Genomic DNA, 12,743 nt, shown 5'->3' on the forward strand with positions numbered 1-12,743 from the left:
TTTTGCCACATGCCAGGCTTGGTATTAAATTTCATTCATCTCAAACAATTCTGGGCAAAACAGTGACTGAACATCTAATCCACAGTAATTCGAATTGTGACAGTGTATAACAGTTTTAACAATAATTAATTTTTATGTTCACATATAACACTGCAAGTGGCAACATTTTTTCATGAGATCTAACAACCAGGCTTGGAGTAATTGTAATTGTAATTTAATTGAAATGTAATTATATATTTTAAAGGTAATTTTAATTATAATTGCAATTGCAATTGAGTTTTTCAAATAAAAACTAATAATTGTAACCGAGTCACGTTTTTATAAAATGAGTTATGATTACACCATATAAATAGTGCTTTGACAGATTTTATATACTGAACACATGGAGGAGGGGGGAGGGTTGCTCTAAAGTGAACATGTTATACGAGTGGCGAGACAGTAGAACGGCATTATGATTTTCAACACAGCAAAGATACTAACAATTCACTTGGGCAAATCATACGATGAGAAGTATTCATGTAAACGTTAATTTCTGCAAGAGGTCTAAGATTTTGAAAATATGTTTTTGTATTTGTACTAAAGCTTTTACAAATTACAGCTTACAATTGTTGCATAAATTGAATTTTAAAAGGGGACCAAACTCACGGATACGTTCTTTTTTGCAACAAATGCATTTTTTTTTCGTGGGAATAGGCGTACTGAATATAATTGCGCAACAAACAGGATAAATTTATTGTAACTAATTAAAATTTTTGAATAATTGAGTAATTATATTTATAATTTGGTATTTTTCCCATTTTTGTAATTGTAGTTGTAATTGTAATTTGATAATAGGACAGGTAGTTAAAATTTAATTGACAAAGCGTATGTAATTACTCCAAGCCTGCTAACAACATTCCTGTATTGACATTAGGTCTGTTTATGATAAGATACCTTTAAGTAATTGAGACAGGTGCAATGTGCCTTGTTCGAGATTGTCTCATCAAAAAATTTCAGTCCTAACAATCTGCATTGCCTGAGTGAATTCATATTTTTCCAGAATTTTCAAAGAATGGATTTTTAATATTTTTCTAGAATTTTCAAAAAAATGGATTTTAGAGGGTACCTCTCAGAATTCTCGAACCACTCCTGTAGTCAAATAAGATTGCAACCCGTTCTAGAGAAAAATTGACAATTTTTCAGGTGGATCCTCTGATCATAATTTCCAAAATATCTTAAAATCTCATACTGACAGCCTATCAAAAGACACGCATAAGCTTCAAGACTAGATTATAAACTAAACCCTATGAATGTGAGACATTTCACGGTGGCCGGTAATAAAGTCACAGGAAAAAGTGTCACAATTTTGGCTAGGAAAAGAAAGTCATTAATAAATGGTGGTTGGTAATAAAGTCACAAGGGAGAAATTCATTATTTCTTGGGGGTCATTAACTTGATAATATTTAGTCTTTTATGTTTATACGGAAATCCCCAACAGGCTTGTACTCAACACGCCGCAAAGGTGGATACATAACTGGTTAAAACCCTTGGGGGTCACTATCTAGGAAAGATTGACTTTTTTCCAGTGACTTTTTTTTACCTGGATTCCATTTCACAGTACCTAAATTGTTTTGTTAAATGTCTCATATAAAAATAAACTTGCCACCTCAAATGTGTTTAATTTTATGTAGGATATACCGTTCGCGTGCATAAAAATTTTATTTCAAAACGAAAACCAACCAAAATATGATGAAAAAAAAATATATGACAGTTTTACTAGCAGCCCGTATAACTTTTAGCAAAAGTTTGCTTATTACGAAGCTGGAAGGCTTGAAAAGATGAATTACATCAAAATCCTTACGGTTACCTGCTGTTCCTAATGATTAAAAGATTTTGCCAGCTATTTCCCACATGACCAATACACTTTCGATCAAGTCTACGTCACTGACAAAAATGAAATACAACTTGAAATCTTGAACTACATAAAACTGAATGAATGGTTGTTATTCAAACCGGAAAAAAATAAGCTTTTTCCTCTGATTAACTAATCAAATACAATATTATGCCATTTTTTTCATCCAGCTAAAAATCTTAGCTATAATTAAGTACAACTCGAGAAGAAATTCCCATTACTAAGCAAAGAAATCTTAAGTTCAAACTCTCTCAGGCAAATTCTAACTTAGCTTTGTTCTCGTATACTGCAAATGTAAATACTACGTCCTATGACAAATTTAACTTCACCAAGGAACAACCACCTCCATCGCCTGTGAAACTCGTACACATCCTATATTAAATCCACAAAACTTAAGTGTACTGCAGCATGAAATTTTTAATGGAGACTTTCCTTCCAGCCGTAAAAGGCTGCTAATCATGCAACCTACATCAAGTTTCTTATAAAGGTTACCATGTAAAGTGTATTCTGACGTCCTAAACCTTATTGCATTATCAGTTATAGTTATATATTTTGTATTAGTTCTTTCTTATCTGACTGGCTTATGAACGTAGATGTAAATTATTTATTAACCGCATTGTAATAAAGTATATGTATATATAAAAATATATTTATAAAAGAAAACCGCAAAACTATGTAAATTTTCTCAAAAGTTAAAATAAAAATACCTCGTGGTTATTTCAAAATACCCAACAAGGGTTATCCAACTAATAATGGTTGAAACCACAGTGATACACTGTCCAAGCAAGGTTGAAATGGTCGACTTTTGTCCATCGACATTTCCTATTAACCTATTTCACTTTCAATCAAGTTCACACCGCTGAGAAAGATATCGGACCTATTAATCCTAGGTTGAAAAGGACTAATTAGACTGGAATAATTGGTTCGTGATTTTCTATCTAATTTAGCACCATTCATGCGAAACGTCACTAAGAGCAGTTCTAAGACAGTATGCTAAAAATGCTTTCATTACTAGCATAAAAAAAAAGAGATGGTTCCATTATAGAAAGCACAAAGTGAATTTGTTTTTATTAAGGAGCATTTTGAAAGATTTAGTATGGTCGCAGGTCAGGAAAAAAGTCAAGACTATTTTCTTAGCTTTTGTCATTCTGTTTCGGACCAAGATGTAAATTTGTTAAGCAGAGATTTAGGAAGTTAATTAAAAAAAAATTTTTTTTAATGTAGATGAAAAATTTTATGATGTTTCTAGTCAATTTTTTACAGAAAATAAATTTACAAATGCAACAACTGTGTTGAAATAGTATCGGAAGACTTGATAATAAAACCAGTGGTTAGAGGACTCATTTTCTTCATGAAGCGTCAATAACCTTGACATTACAATATAAATGTTAACTGGTACTGCGTGTACAATTTTGTTTTCGTGTCCATATGCAAAAGAGTAAAAGGAAACTTCACCAAATATTACATTAAAAATAAACCACCTCAAAACTATATGGAACAGTTTTTAAACTGCAGAGTGGACTATTGCATCTACTAAATGTAAAGCTGGAAAAAATTGGTTTAGGAAAAATTTTAATTTTCAGTTGGTTTTTGGACACCTTTATGGTCTAAGTGTGTATTGTTTTTTAAACGAGTTTAATGCAATCTTTTCCAAGTTATTCTTTACCTCCCATCGACAACTTTGATTTTTGTCGAGTACTGGTGTACTTAATGATATCGTGTTCTCTGTATCATGTTCATGGTAAATGAACCATGTTACCAATGCCTAGTTGCAGTCCTGGTGCAAGTTTGTAATTTCACACCAGTCAGCTTCTTGTTGCAAGAGCACAACTATCACAGGAATTTGGAGTCCTCTAACAAGTGGTTTTACCACTGTCCTCTTAAGCCCAAACTTTTGAAATTCGATGATTGAACTTTGAAATGAGGTTAAAGGAATTTTGATTAGTCCATTCAGGAATTCAAAGGATTATCATCAAAAAGAGCGAAACCAAATGTTAATGTATTTTCTCAAGAGTTATTTCTAAAGGAATTCAAATTTCATGAACATGAAGGATTGCTCCAGTTAACAAAACAAGAAAAATCAAGCTAATGTTTGGGTGAAATAGTGAAACTTTAGTTCAAAAGGGTCCATTAAAATTTTACAGCGTACTAGGGGCAACCTTCATCAAACGGAGCAAAATTGATTGCTGAAATGCAACATCTTCAAAAACTTACAATCATTGAGTCTACCCATAGTAATTCAGGCGGTATCTGGGAGTTTGTGCAATATTCTTATTTCCAAATTCTTATTTAGACCCTTTGGCAAAGTTCTCAACTGGGAGAGAGAGAGAGAGAGAGAGAGAGAGAGAGAGAGAGAGAGAGAGAGAGAGAGAGAGAAGCTGAGCTCTGTGATTATAGACACTTTGCAAAGTTTGTTCAGCACCAACAGTTGAGAGAGAGAGAGAGAGAGAGAGAGAGAGAGAGAGAGAGAGAGAGAGAGAGAGAGAGAATGGGACTGTATTTCACTGATCTGCAACTAACACAAAAAGCAAGCTACGAGGAAGCCTAAACGGCATTTCAGCGTGCACGGTGGATGTTAATCACCAAAAAATTAACCTTAATTATATTTTTATATTAAATTTCTTTAAAACTGAGTTACTAGAAATGCCGACCTGAGTATAATATTTGGGCAAACTTGAAAGCCCCCCTAGAAACAGTAAACAAAATAAAGTTATGTTAAATTCATAGTCCTCAGTGTTTCCTATTTTAGTGTTACCTCAAATGGATTTTCACGCGTCGACTCTCACTTAAATTTCCCGTCAATATTCAGATAATTTACAAGTTCCAATACCCTTTAAAAACTGGCATTTTTAAATATAATTTGAAATAAGTATTATCAGTGCTTTACACTAATCCCTCCACCCTCTCATAAATCTATTTAACTATATTTTCAAAGTACATCTCTAAATCTATGCATTAATTACTAGAATCATTGTAGGTTGCTCTAACGCTTAAGAGCTCGTTTTGTACGGCAGAAATTTCAGGCTGTTATGCGTTACTTCACCTCACTCTAGTGAACTGGCTTTTCCGACATCCAGATTAAATTACAAATTTATATTTTCCCAAATTTGACTTACACAGAATCACAACATACTCTGGCAATTATGCTGCCGAAATTAAAGCAGAAAATACCTACCTACTACGAAGACCCGAGCTATGGGAAAGTATTTCCCCTAAGTTATCTCATTCTACGTAAAGGTATCCATTCATGAAAATGTTATAGTGTATGATTTTATCCCTTTAACTGTTTCCTTTCCAACTATCATTTGACGTATAAAATTATACATTTGGTTCTATTGGTTTGGGTTTTATATTTTGCTAACTATGCTGCGGAGAGACCACTGGGATTTTGAAGAGAATTCTTGAAAAGATCTTGCACCACATGATGTCCGTTGATTCAGAATCCATCAGCCAACATTAATTCTTAACTTCTTTATTACTGACAAGGTAAGTCCATTAAAATAATGCCAAGTATCCAGGTTTCCAAGTCTCCAAACGGCGATGGTGGGCGATCTTCTGAAATAGGGAAAAATTCTTAGTATTTTGTTGAAAAGCATTTTGAATTTCATAAACCTCGGAAAACATTGTGATGAGCCCTTAGATTAATCCAAACTATGAAAGAGATTTTATCCTTGGCACTGACATTACCGTAGAAATAACATATGGCAATTATTGAATAATAAAATATAACTCAAAATCATGCTAAAATGTTACTCAAATACAAGGTAAACAAACTGATTACTAATTATCGACATACTAAAAAATTAAAAACGCTCTGTTTAAATTCAGATTTAAAACTCCACTGTACTAAACCAATGCCAGTGACTAGAAAGATTAGGGAAATTATAAACAACAAATTCATCGATAACTACTAGCGGAAAATTAAACATTTTCTTATTACTGAATTGAGGCGATGTGTCTGAAGCACAAACACACCCGGCAATGTTGTTGACAAAATATTGGCTGCATGCAATGTTTGGTGGCATGATGGTAAAAGGTGCCTACAGTAGAATTATAAAAAGTCCGCTCTAAAGTCCTTACAAAACAGTGAGACATTTTAACATTAAACGGCCATACTTGAACATGGGAAAATTCCTGGTTCCAAAGGAAACGCAATGTAATATGTCAAGGTGTTTTCAGCCTCCCAATCCACGGAGTTTGTCCCCACACGTCTTGGAAGGGGTAATACACGTACTGGACGTAATAAAAAACTTTCTGATGTCCAGTTTTACTTAAATTACCATAAACTTAAAAACTGAAACCGAATCCTTTTAGATTTCGAAATGATATCCCGAGTCGAATCGTTAAAACCAATTTTGAATTGCTATAATTGTCACATCTGATAGCATCCTAGCAAATAGACAGTGACATACGTTTCAACACCCAAAGCTCTTTGTCTAGTGAATTGCAACTGAAATTGTGCTAACTTAGCATCCTCATTTGAATATCATAACTTCATTACTCCAGTTCAACAGGAAAATATTGTATGCGATCAACAAGTAATACTGTATTAGAGTAAAATATACCTATGAAGACTTGGTAAACACTATGAGAGGATGCCTCCTGAATCGACTGGCTAAAAAGTGGCCGTTTACACGAATGTTTTCGAAAGTTAACTGAAAGTCCTTTCCTTCAACCAGTACAGATAATCATTCTTCAAGTGTCTAATAATCTGAGCATAATAGTACTAATTTTACATCTAGTGAATGTTCAGTACCAAACTTTACTGGAATTGGAATATAGAATTTAGGCTAAAGGCCTTGCGCTGAAGGTCACTCAGCTCTGAAAGGGAATTGAGTAAAAAGGTTTGAAAGGTGTAACAGGAGGAAAACCTCGCAGTTGCACTATGAAACAATTGATAGGAGATGACGGAAAATAAGATGGTAAACAGAACGGAGGAACAGTAAAAGAAATGAAAGGAGTTGCAGCTAGGGGCCGAAGGGACTGCAGAAAACCTTAATACCTACAGTGCACCGAGTAAGGTGCACTGATGACACTAACCCCCTACAGATCCAAACTTTATTGTACAGAATCACGTTCTGCAGATACTTAGGTGTTACCGTCCAGATATTCAACACCATCTGAGGTACTACACGCCACTTCCGTGAAACCCATCACTCGTTTCGTTCATGAACTGTCCATCGCAGTCAGTCTGGAATGAAAAATTTATTTTGGTATAAAATCGGCCCCGACTTCATTCTTAATATAAAATATACACTATAGAAATTGCTTCAATATAATGAAATGAGGGGCTTTATAATTCCAAAGATTTGTTTCTCTATTCAATTCCTAATTCCTGATTCTTCACCTCAAAATAAATCATATTTATCTTAATTTGAAACATCACTTGCATAATGAAAACTTATTATAAAGAATGCTAACAGAACTTTCCCATTTGTTTTTAAATGTTAAGGCAAAACAGAAATAGTAAACAGTACTGCATTTCATGCAATGAGTGACATGTCAGGCAAAAATAAGAACCAGTTTCAGTGAGCACCCCTCAAGACAATTCTTGCGCAAGATGCTAATACCATACAGCTCATTCTTACAGATTACTTCCGTCACAAATCAAGATTAAATTTTGTAAGAAATGTAGTATAGTATTTAATTTGTTGTAAAACTTCTGATGCTTTTTTGTTGGGGTGGTTTTCAACAGGGACAACGATTTATGGCATAATATGAGTCATTGCGTAGCTATAACAACAGTGCTTACCTATAGGGTTCAGTACGTAAGGAAACTTTAATCCAAGTACAAATCCTAACTACTACCCTAGGCAACGGTTGCCCTCTTCCTGCTCAAGTATTTGAAGATCAACTTACTTCCATTACAGTAATTTGACAATTTTTTTATTAATCTAATCCATTAACACATGCCACGTTGATAGTGATTGGGTAATTTCTAGTTTTAATTGATATCACTTTCTCGTGATCTTAAATGTTAAAATGCAGTCCACAGCATTATGTACATACATAGTGTATTTCTATACACAGGAGACTTTTGCCAACTTGATCAGTTGGCCTCCTCAGCCTGAATCAGGCTGAAGAGGCCAACTAGTCAAGTTGGCGAAAGCTTCCTGTACTGTATATAGCAAATATACGGCGTACATACCACTGGGGACTTTATTTTTCCAATTTCTAATTTGCTAGGCGAGTTTCTGGACAGGTCAGAAGAAATTAGAAACTTGTTAATGTCCCCATGCCATAAGCAGTATACGCATGGCTCAACAGGTCATGCTAAATAGATGTAACTAGCTTTATGCATAGCCTCAGAGTTAATGTAACACTTAAGTGACCAGCTACAGACATTCAGAGCATAAATTTGCAAATATGCTCGTCACCTAAGACGGCATGCGATACAGACTGAACAATGTTCATGCTCCAACATTAAGAAGGAAAGAAATTAAGTTAAATGCTTCACTAGAGTGGAGAATATGATGTTTGGACATTATACAAGCTTCCCTGTGCATTTTTTATGCAGTAATTTGAGAACCAACATGGACATTATACAAGTTTCCCTAAGCATTTTTTATGCAGTAATTTGAGAACCAACAAAACACAACAAAAACAATTTAAAAATTGTTTACCTATATACCAGTATGGCAAATTAATTGTCAACACAGTCAGGAACTTCAGAAGTGAACCATTATTATTTGACATGAAAAGTATCTTACAGTTTATTGGTAGCAAATAATGACACTGCAATTTTGAAAAGATTGCATTATGTCAGTAGTGTGAAAATATAAAAGTAGCATGCTTGGAAAGCATAAATTTTTGGGAGTTAAAGCATATGATACACAATTTCATATCTGGGCTGCCAAAGCTACTTGGGAAATCAGTATAGGGGCATTTTAATTTTAGCTCTGACTGGAAAATGACATACCAAGGATTCCACTGTCCAGACTCAAAATTATATTCCTTTAATTCTTTTTATTTATTTATTTATTCAATATATTTATTCACGTTTCGGCCAAGGATCAAGACCCATTGATTTGAAGTGGCACAGAATCAAATACTGATTCAAATACAACTGTCAACTGGGAACTGCATGGCGACTACAGTAACCCCCACATAGTTCTGCGCAGTCCTACTTCAACAGCAAAGCCTTATTTAGCGGTAATACCATTATCGGTGTGTTACCAAACACAGAGCAGTAGTGCAGATATCTTGAAAGTCATCCTCGATTTAATATTTACATCTGCTGCCAAGTACAATAATTTTAATACCTTTCAACGATCGACATAAAACGTCCAAAAGTGGGACGCAAGCAATCGTTGCCTCAGTGTCCCTACATTCTCGGTAGAACTAAGTTATTCTCTCGTATTTATCGAGAAATCAGTTTGCCAATGCTTATTAACAATTTAACGTTAATTTTTCGGCTGTTTAACCATGTTTGCGATGATCAGTTTCCATGCGCGATCTTCACGAGAAGAGCACCGTTACGTCTGGTCAATCCTATCCCGTCTGGCAAGTGTAAAATGCTCACCCCCGGCCAGTACTAAACACGGCGAAGGGACATTCCATTGACAAACAAAACCGCCAGTGTCAGAAGCCCTAAAAGTGTTGAAAAACCAGTTATAATTTTTGAAAAGACGTAGCCAACATTCTGTCTTGTGAAGATCGCGTTAGGAAATCCCTTGTTGACTCAGGGGAAATACAGGTTTTACAGCCGACCGCCAAAAATATCGTTGAACTGTAAATAAGCAACCAAAATACTATAAGAAACTGCCATTTCTCGCTAAAACTCGCGGTGTCTTATTACTTAGAAATACCCTATTCTCGTTATCCTCTTTGGCAATGTTATTCACAATGTTTCCTTTACCATGTTTTGATGAATATTGGTCCAGAGAAAGCTAGTAAATTGCCTTAGAGTTATTATTTTTAAACCCCAACATTCTAGTTGAAAATACTTTAATCAACTTAGTCTTGGAAAAGCCTCCTTTGGAATATCACTTTGTTTGTAACATTCACATAGCTGCAATTGATTATTCCTGCTTTCAAAACCCCCTAGACTATCATGAACATGGCAAGCAAGTAATAAACGAAGCAAGTAACTGGGGTAGGACCCGATATCCTCAGGTAGGTTAGGGAGTTCCCCATTATGAGAAGTGCCCAAGGCTGAGTGGAAGGACAAGAAATTTAAATTGAATTATGTACTAAATGTTACAATGTAATCATATTACCCGTATCACACTTTATAACTGAGGAAGAGGAGGATGGGGAGGGGGGTAGGAGGGGGTCGTTCATGTGTGGGGCAACCACCCTTGCCAGGGAAGGACTCAGCACCTCAGTTTAAGCTGGCATTTTTTCTAATGTTTCACAGCCATATTTCCACGGGCTATCTATTTTTCTTTCCAGTTACTGTTCATATTTAAAGTCGTGAACCATGCTCACACGCTACTGATTTGACATATTTTACCATTCCAGTCTGTGCAATTCATTAACTCATGATTTTCCTCTGGGGAAAATAAAGCTTGAATACGCCGCCACACACCCCCATAAAAATAGTAAAAAATGTATAAGCCCTGATTAATGCATTATTCATGTTTTTCACAATATAGTAACACCAACTATTCCAACAAAATGTGATATGCCAGTTTCATATCCTAGATAAGTTACTTGTTATACAGGAATGGACGATGTTCATAACGCCGATGTAGTGGCACTGTACATAAAATATCCTGATTATACAGCAATTACAAGACAGTGACAATGAATAATGGCGATCCAGATTTTATATCCTGTTCATGTGGTTTCCCTCACTCTTGTCTCAGGCATAATTCAAAACTGGTATTATGAGCGAAATATAGGTGCAAACTTACTAGAAAAAATTTTATTTGAAAAAAAATTTATTTGAAAATACAACAAAAATTTGAAAAAAAAAAAATTGAAAATATTTTCCTATGCTGGGGGATGACAGTGGTATATTGGGCTTTTCTGGTGGGGGAAAACACAAAGCGAGTGAAATACGAGGACATTAATCCCATGGATAATTCGCATTCAGATTCAGGTAAGTATTTGGAATGTTTCCAAACTATCATACACAAGGGTGATGACCTGGTGCCTTAGGTTAGGTTAGGTTAGGTCAGCTGCGGTTGGTTAGGTCATGTGCGAAAGAAACGAACGTCGGAAATGTCACAAGCACAGATTAAAACACTGGAAAATTGTATTTTCAAGCCCAAAATGTGTTAATGATTTAAAGTAAAATTTTACTTTTTTTCAGAAATCCGGAAAAATTCTCTAGAAGAATATTCCCCAGCCACATGCATGACCTCTATCGAGGTAAATCTGAATTGCCAATAAGTATACCAGGTTCTGAAACCCCACTCTATGTGCTTGCTTTTAGGTTTAGTATAACCAACTACCACTTAAAACACATTCCATATTTGTTATAACTTACGCTCGGGATGAGGTTGATTGTCCCAAGCCCATGCACAACACTTGGTCACCTGAATTTACTAGTTCCTGTAAGTAGTGGGCAATTCCTATAGGTAGTGGGAAGTTCCTATAAACAGTGGGGACTTCATGACCTAATGGTATCAAACGCCACACTACAAAAAATTTAATCCTGATAACCTCAATATCGACTATCACTTCTGACAGATAACAGAAACCAAAAAATTTGTGCCTAATTACAAGAACTCGATACTCATATTTGGCTTACCGTGAGATTTGCATGCTCTTGATGTTAAAAGAATCCATCACTTTTATGCCAAAATAGACACGCTCTAGTCCCAGAAACGCATTTTGGTGATGCTATCTTTATCTTTCTGCGTATCCAATCAAAAACCAATTCATTCTTGTTCCAAATGAATGCAAACGCCCTCGGCACAAAATGGAAACGCCGGCCTTTCTTTCAATGGTTCCCACCAAAACAAAGTCCTTAAGGCAAACCACAAGAAGCATTTTTCTCCAAGCAGATGTAACCGGTGAGTGACTGACGGACTGACGAGTGACGGTGGCAAGAGAGAGAGAAAATCTGGGGGGCTATGGTGGACGATGGTTCCATACCCATTTCTGTTATTTTTCTTAGGAAAAAAAATTGTGACAGCGTTAACGATACTTGAATGAAAAAGCTAAATTTAATAGTAATGAAATTTTTCAAAAGAGGAAACTTGAATTTTGGCAAGATTAAATCAAATCGTTCACGACCGGGAAGTTTATGAAAATGGTTATACTCGTAGTACATTTTAGACATTGCTATGAATACAAAGACTAATAAAAGTCAAAATAAAATTAATATATACTGAATAACTATAACTATTATTTTGAATAAATGGATATTCCGTAATTCAGCCCCGCCCACAAAATGTTGTTGATACCTACGTCAGCTGACGAGGAAGAGTTGCGCTTACCGAAGTTCATTTAAATACCCTTTTCGTACAATGTAATTCAGTTTGCAAGGGAAAATAATTCCATGCAGCGTTATCGAACAGAGGTATTTAACATAATTTACTGTTTAAAATATGCAAATCGGAGAAGAAAGACTATGGTCCTCGATGCCATGAAGTGACGACTAGGAATTAAAAACATAAAATCGTAAAGATAGCTTGTGAGTTTTCACCGATTTCATACATATCTTATAAATACTTTACCACCTTACATCCATAAATTACAAATTAAAACTTAATTCAAAGAAATTTCAATTCCGACTTAGAAAGGTATCTCCTAACTCTCCAGTTCTTTTCCATTTGTTTCCAGTTTTTTCATAATTGCGTTTTATTTGACATTATAAATTATTAATAAACGGCTTAAGACTTATATAAATAAATGAATGAATATCATTATTATTACCATTTGCAACAAGTTTAAGTAG

The 12,743-nt window shown here is 35.0% G+C and overlaps 1 long non-coding RNA gene across 2 annotated transcripts; it reads right to left on the reverse strand.

Moving 5' to 3' along the window:
- Positions 1–2,560: 2,560 nt before the first annotated feature.
- Positions 2,561–11,879, reverse strand: LOC136836593 (uncharacterized). Of its 2 annotated transcripts, none has more exons than XR_010852436.1 (3): positions 11,592–11,879; positions 6,932–7,082; positions 2,561–5,446 (listed from the first exon to the last, which is right to left on the reverse strand). It is a non-coding gene; the product is annotated as an uncharacterized lncRNA (long non-coding RNA). The 2 variants fall into 2 exon arrangements; XR_010852437.1 differs by having other exon boundaries at positions 4,310–5,446; positions 6,991–7,082.
- Between the last annotated feature and the right edge of the window lie 864 nt (positions 11,880–12,743).

The sequence above is a fragment of the Macrobrachium rosenbergii genome, chromosome 56 (genome assembly GCF_040412425.1).
Source record: "Macrobrachium rosenbergii isolate ZJJX-2024 chromosome 56, ASM4041242v1, whole genome shotgun sequence".
NCBI lineage: Eukaryota > Metazoa > Arthropoda > Malacostraca > Decapoda > Palaemonidae > Macrobrachium > Macrobrachium rosenbergii.